This window comes from Nymphaea colorata, chromosome 3 (genome assembly GCF_008831285.2).
Source record: "Nymphaea colorata isolate Beijing-Zhang1983 chromosome 3, ASM883128v2, whole genome shotgun sequence".
Classification (NCBI taxonomy): Eukaryota; Viridiplantae; Streptophyta; class Magnoliopsida; order Nymphaeales; family Nymphaeaceae; genus Nymphaea; species Nymphaea colorata.
In genome coordinates, this window is record NC_045140.1 from 14309796 (window position 1) to 14316546 (window position 6751).

Sequence of the window (6751 nt, forward strand, 5' to 3'; positions counted from 1 at the left end):
GGTTACGGACCGACTTGTAGGTCCAGACCCAACTCGGCGTGATCAGGCCGAAACCAGTCGGTCAAGACGAAAGGCCTCGGATTTGTGGACACAGGCGCTAAGGCAGCACGAAGAAAGTCCAAGCGAGGCTAAGTCAGCACTCGAGCCAGTTGCAGCGGGCGGCGTGGGAGGAGCAACTAGGTCCGAAAGAGTGCTCAAACCAGGTGGAACTCAAGACGTTCTAGAACCTATTGCGAGGCTCACCGAGCTTGATCAGGATAACCCGAGCGTGAGTCCAAATTCCCCGAACGCTTGAGCCTATCTAAAGCCGAGAGGCTTAGGTTCAGGTCCGAGTCAATCGGACTTGACCCGTGCTCGAAATTCCGAAGTGTGGGCGGTAACCCACACGAGGTCCCCGCCCTAAGTCCACAAGACTTAGGGACTTTAGCTTTTGATTTTCGAGTTGGGCGCTAGGCCCGGGTTAGGTTGCGTCATCTATTTCATGTCAACGTTCAGTTTTGAAGTAGAGACCCAGCAAGGCGGGTTGTGCCTTGCGCATTTTTGACATTAGACTAAGAAGCGAGCTAGGATAACATGTAATTAGGGCTCGCATTATGTTTAGTATATATTCTGTAAACTCAATGTACAATGGATCAAAAAATTAATCAAAGATTGGCATTTGGTGTGGCACTCTCTCTCTCCTCGCACGAGGCTTCTCCCCTCTCGTCTCCCACCTTGTTCAACCCGAGAACCAGGCGTCTTCTCCCCCCTCGCGTCCTCTACCTCCACGGCGCTTCCGAATCCAGAAATTCCTTGAAGAGCCGCCGTCTGAGACATAGGCATAAGGAAGAAGGCATCGGCGGATCTCCACCACCGGCGGCGATCCCTCCCTTGTCACGTAAGTACCCCCTTTCGAGCTTTTTCAAAGTTCTGAAATCGGTGCCTTTGCCCTGATCACGAGGGTACTGTGAGGCCGATTCCAGCATAGGGAAGATTGAAGGCGACGGACTACCGCCGGCTTCAATTCGACACCGAAGAGGAGACGAATCTCGATCTCTCTCTCGCTGCCCGATTGCTGCATTCTGCCTTAGAACACAGGGCGTCTTCACTCGGTTCCTCCCTCGGCATACCCGAAGAGGGGAATCAATATTTGGGCGTTTTCTGTTCTAATCAGAAATTGCAGATCGCGTCGCGGGATTGGAATCAGACGTTTGATCCCTAGTAGGGAGTTGGCCGGATTAGAAAGACAAAACGATAAGAAAATTACAATTTCTAGCGGCCTGTCCTCCCCTTTTGATCTGTCAGACCAGAGGCTCAAAAGTTACGAAATCTCGCTCTCTGGTCGAGATCTGAAGAAGAGGAGTGATCCCCGTGAATCGCCCAGAAAAGAGCTTTCTAATTATCAAAAAGGGGCGAATTCTGTCGGCTGGATCTCGAGATAGAATCTCGCCGGAAAATTGCTTGAATCCGGCCATCGCTGATAATTCCGGTGGTCGCCATTGATTCCGGTGTTAAGGACCGAATTGCCCTCCTTCCCTAGTGTTTTAATTAAAAATCTGTAAGGGGTATATCGGTCACGGGACTCTCGGATCAAGTTCTGGCCGCCGGCGTGAAGTGGAAGATTCCGACGAGGCCTAGCATCCGATTCCGGTAAGTCCTTCTCCGTTCCATCCTAGCCCTTCGTTTCAACACCTGTCAGCCCTCCAGCCGTTCATCTGAGCCCTTGTCCCAGCTGCTGCCATCTGTCCCGATCCAGGATCAGCTCGCCATCAGCTGCTCCACCAAATCAGGAAGCAATCCCGCAGCCGCAGCCCCCCTCCAGCTCCTCGCCATCTCCACCGCGTCAACCCTAAATCGCAAGGATTCTCACGCGTTCATCTTGACACGTGTTGCAATCCAAGCCAGCCTTCCGCCACCTCACTCGCCACCTCACCTGCCAGCTCCCCCCTCGGTCCCGCCTTCTGCCACTTGTCCTCAAGCCAGGCCCCGCGAGATCCCCTTTCCCTATTCCCTCGGATCTTGCCTCCTTAGACTTAGGAAATTCCTCCACCTCGCGCAACCTTACCTATTCTTCCTCAGCCGTTTCCTTCTTTTCCTCTTGATCTGACCCGCAGCAATCCTCCACCGTAGATCTGGTCCACGTGTCCCCATCTCAGCCCTAGCCCCATCCGAGTTAGCACGAGAGTGCCACCTGGCCCTTCGCCCCCAATCTCCTCTCCTTCCTTGTCGCATTTCTCCCTAACCCTTAGGCGAGAATTCGAGCTCTATTCCTAATAGCTAGCATTCTTCTAGCTCTCTCTGTCGTGTCCGTCCGTCTTGCCACGTGGCAAGCATCGGTGCATTCCCTGGGTAAGACCAGCCCAGTCAACCGAACCCACTAGGCAACCTCCTGCACCGAACCCGCACCTAGGCTAAACCTCTACCGAGCCAACCTAGGTCGGCATTGACCCTTAGCCTTAGTCAACTAGGTCAGCTAGTCCACCAAGCCCACTTCGTTGGTAGCCTCCCTTAGCGACTCGAGCCTACCTCGAGCGACCCTTGACCTACTTGACCCGGACCCATTGACTCGGTCCATTTAGTCAACCACCTAGTTAGTGAACCTTCCGCACTTGGTCAACTTTGACCAGCACCGTAAGCTTAGGCTCGACCTTAACCTCCCTTACTGAACCAACCTATTAGCTAGGTCAACCCGTGACTGAACCTAAACCCTATTTGACTGAGCCTACCCTGACCCGAACCTGCTTGACCAGACCTACCACCTAGTAGAGCCTAGCCGAACCCAGCCAACCCAACCTTAGCTAGGATTAGGTTCAGCCGGCTCGCCGGCCCTTACAACGGCCCCTGCCTCTTCGTCGGCATCCACCGACGCCCGTGGCCGAGCCACATTCCGGAGATAGGCAGGCAGGCGCTGTCGCTGTGACAGCAGCCCCCCTCGGCAGTCCAGGCGGCCCTTCCGGCCCTGTTCCGTCGTCTTCAGCGTAGCAGCAACACATCGGCTGCAGACGCCAGGCAACTTCGTTCTGACGGGCGGCCCTCGACCAGACAGCAGACGAGCGCTCCCGGTATCATCGACGGCACGTCCGTAGCAGTTCGAGGCAGCGTCCTCGCTCTCGGCGCGTGTTCTGCCTCCCGGCCCAGCGAGTGTCAGCAGCGTTCTTGGCTCGACGTTAGCGCTGCCACCGCAGAATTCATCGCGGCAACAGCGCAGCGGCCGCAGCAAACGAGCAGCGACCAGACCTCGGCAGTCGACCCGTCCACCAGCGTGCGGCCTACCGTCAGCGTCTTCAGGCAGCGGTCAGCCCGAGCAGCAGGCTACGTGGAGGCACACCTCAGCCGGTCTTCCTGTTCTGTGAGCTGCAGTGCTCGGGGGCAGGTCATCACCCCGAGACCTATCCGGCTACGCCAAGGGCGGTCCTTGGCCGGTATCGTCTCCTATCCCCCTTGTAGCTCCGGGTGGGAATTGCTTTCAGTCTTAGGTAGCATATTAGTTCATTTTCAGCATTTCTGTTTAGCCTTGGCTCGGCCTAGCTCCCCCGTGAGGTACCTCGAGGGCACTGTGCCCGAGACACGACCACCAGGAGCCAGACCACCTATTTACTTCTGTTGGGTGTGGTTTGCACGTTAGTGTGGTTTGCGTGGTTTGTGAGTGAGATTGAGTGTTATCTTGTATCGCTTACGAATTGTAAAGGCCTCACGACCCTGTTAGAGTTTTTGTAGTAGGCAGCCTTAGTTAGGAAATTTTGGGACTTGGGTAACCTACACGTGTACTCACCTACCTATTGGGTTTTGCGCCAGGGTCCTGTCTGGCCGGGTAGATCATTTGTGTAATTTCCTAGGTTTTTCGGTTTTTAGAATAGGCCTCAAGAAGGTCCTGGGAAGTGTAGGATCGCACTGGTCGGGTTATTCTGGCCTAGACGGTGAGATCCTAACAATTGGTATCAGAGCGAATCTTGAGGAACACCGTCGGTTTGAGCACTTGGACCTACGAAGAAGCTTCATCAACGGCAGTGCAGACGGTCTTCTTTTCGGATTTCCAGAGTGTCAGTGGACTTCTTTTGGTTTTCTAGTCAGTCTATTTTCAGTTATCTAGAGCAGATTTTGGTTTTTTTTTTGGAGTCCCCACGACTTCCGTCTTCGTACGTGTTTAAGGCTTTGCTTGCTCACTTTTAGCAAGTAGAGGGCTGTACATTCCGTACACCCGAGGGCAGCCGAGCTCCCGGTTCGTCACCGAGGCACCAGGAGGGTGCGGTGATTTAGGCTTGTAAAAGCCCGGCCGTGGGCGAAGTGGGAGTGCCGAGGCGCTTAGGAGAAGCGCGGCACTAGACGGGCCAACCCGTCTCCCTTGCCTCTAAACGCGCTACCGGCAGCTAGGGCAGCGGCAGCGTAGGGCATTAGGGCAGGGTCAGTCGGCAGATCAGGTCTTCGGTCAGGGATCAGCCAACAGTTTTAGGAGTCGGACAGCGACTTCTCGCTTGAGAGTGGCAGCGTCAGTTTTTTGGGATTTTAGCTAGGATTCCTTTCTTCGGTAGTCTTTGACATAAAATTGCCCAAAACAATTATGGGCAAATCAAAGAAGCAGTTCAATCCCGACGAGCCTGTCCTTGAGGAGCCCCTCAACGATCAACCTGAGGAAGCTCCAAGCACACAAGCGGGACCAGTTCCCAACTATGCAATGGGCAGAATTTTGAACATTGAAAAAGAGCTGTTGCAAATGAGAAATGATATGAACAAATCCGATCAAGTCCGCAAACGAGAATTGGAAAGACAAAACCGAGAGCGGCAAAATGAGATGGATGAAATTCGCGGTCTTTTGAAGCAGTTAGCGGCCAACCAGAACCCAGGAGGGGAAAGGACCACTCAGGGTCCGAACAAAGGCAAAGGTGTGTTAGGTGCCCCTACCTACCCCACCGATACTGAGATAGACCCGAACAATCTCTCGCACATCGGAACAAGTACGGAAGGGGGCAGACTTTTACATATGGGTCCCCCGCAAGAGCGACAGCCCATTGAGCCCACTAGCGAATATTATAGAACGCCAAGAGTGCAAAGGTTCGCTAGCAGCAGAATGAATCGCACCTATTACGATTCAGAAGGGGAACAGGACGAATCTCCTCTACGTCCTAGAAGAGCGCAACGTCAGCTTCAAGAAGAGAGGCGAACTCCCACCGTTCGTTATGAGTTTCCCAAATTCAATGGGGAGCACTTACGGGAGTGGCTATTCATGGCCGAGAGGTACTTCTTGTGCCATCGTGTACCCCAAGACGAGTGGATTGAAATTGCCACTGCGAACATGACAGGAGAGGCCACAACCCATTATTTGTGGTTCGATCACAAAACGGCAGATCCAACTTGGGAGAAGTACAAGGCGAGTCTCCAATTACAGTTCGGAGATTCAACATTCATCGATTATGATGAGGACCTCAAGAATCTGGTCCAATCCTCAACCGTTGCAGCCTACCAACGTCAATTTGAGAGGTTGGCTAGCATGGTCCAGTGGCCAGAGAAGGCCCTCATCGGAGCGTTCAAAGGCGGCCTCAAAAGCGAAGTGAAGAGAGAATTGAAAATTCACCGCTTCAACAGGCTAGAAGAATGTTTTGCCATGGCCCGTCTCTATGAGGAGCAAATAGAGGAGAAGAGAGCCGAGAAAAAGGCTCATAAGATGGACAAGCAGAGGAGGAGACCTTCCTACTCCTCTGGTTCTCGATTTAGAGGGAAGGAACAAACTCCCTTCCGAAGAGGGAGCGATTATCGGCCACCCCAAGGCCCAAACCCAGGGCAAGGCCGAAAACCACCAACGCGTTACCTCACGCCAAAGCAGATTGAAGAATTCAGACGTAAAGGTCTATGCTACAGATGTGAGGGAAAGTGGGACAAGAACCATCAGTGCCCAACGTATTACAGGGTACAGGTGGTAAGCGATGACGAGTCTAGTTCGTGTAGCGATTCGTCTACTACGCCGTATGAGACCAGCTCGTCCTCATCAGATGAGGAAATAGTTATCAAGAGGCGAGCTAAACAAGCCGAGAAAAAGAAAGAAGTCCGAGTGGAAGAGACTCCCGCCAAAGAAGAAAAGCCAACCGAGGCAGAGTCTCTGCATTCAATGCAAGATCCCAACAAACCCAACTCATTCAGGGTATCTGGGAGGATAAACGGACATAAGGTCTTAATTCTGCTTGATAATGGAGCAACCAAGAACTTCCTAACTGAGGAAGCAGCACGAAGATGCAACATCTCCTTAGAATCAAGCCACCCCCAAACGATAATCGTGGGAGGGGGTATGAGGTTAAAGTGCCATAACGAAGGGAAAGGCATAGAAGTAGTGATCAAGAGAAAACCATTCAAGATCGACTTCTTAGTCATTCCTTTGGATGGAGTAGACCTTATTCTCGGGATGCCATGGTTTTTCGCGCTTGGCATCATATCATGGGATGTGAAGAACTTCAGCATGACCTTCACTCCTGACGGCGACGAAGAGCCCATGACGCTACAGGGCTTGACCAGCACAACTCGTCCCAAGGCTGCACTTCGGGCAATTGAAACCGAGCAGCCCGCGTGTTGGGTGATGGCACTCGCTACTGATGTGCCAGAAAAAGAAGAGCAGAAAGAGATAGTGCCAGAACGAATTCAGCTGGTGCTGAATCAATATGAGGACGTCTTTGAGGAGCCAAAAGGGCTTCCACCGCAGAGATCCTACGACCATAGGATCATAATGACTCAAGGGGCAGAACCGGTTAATGTGCGCCCCTATAGGTATGGATATAACCAGAAGGCT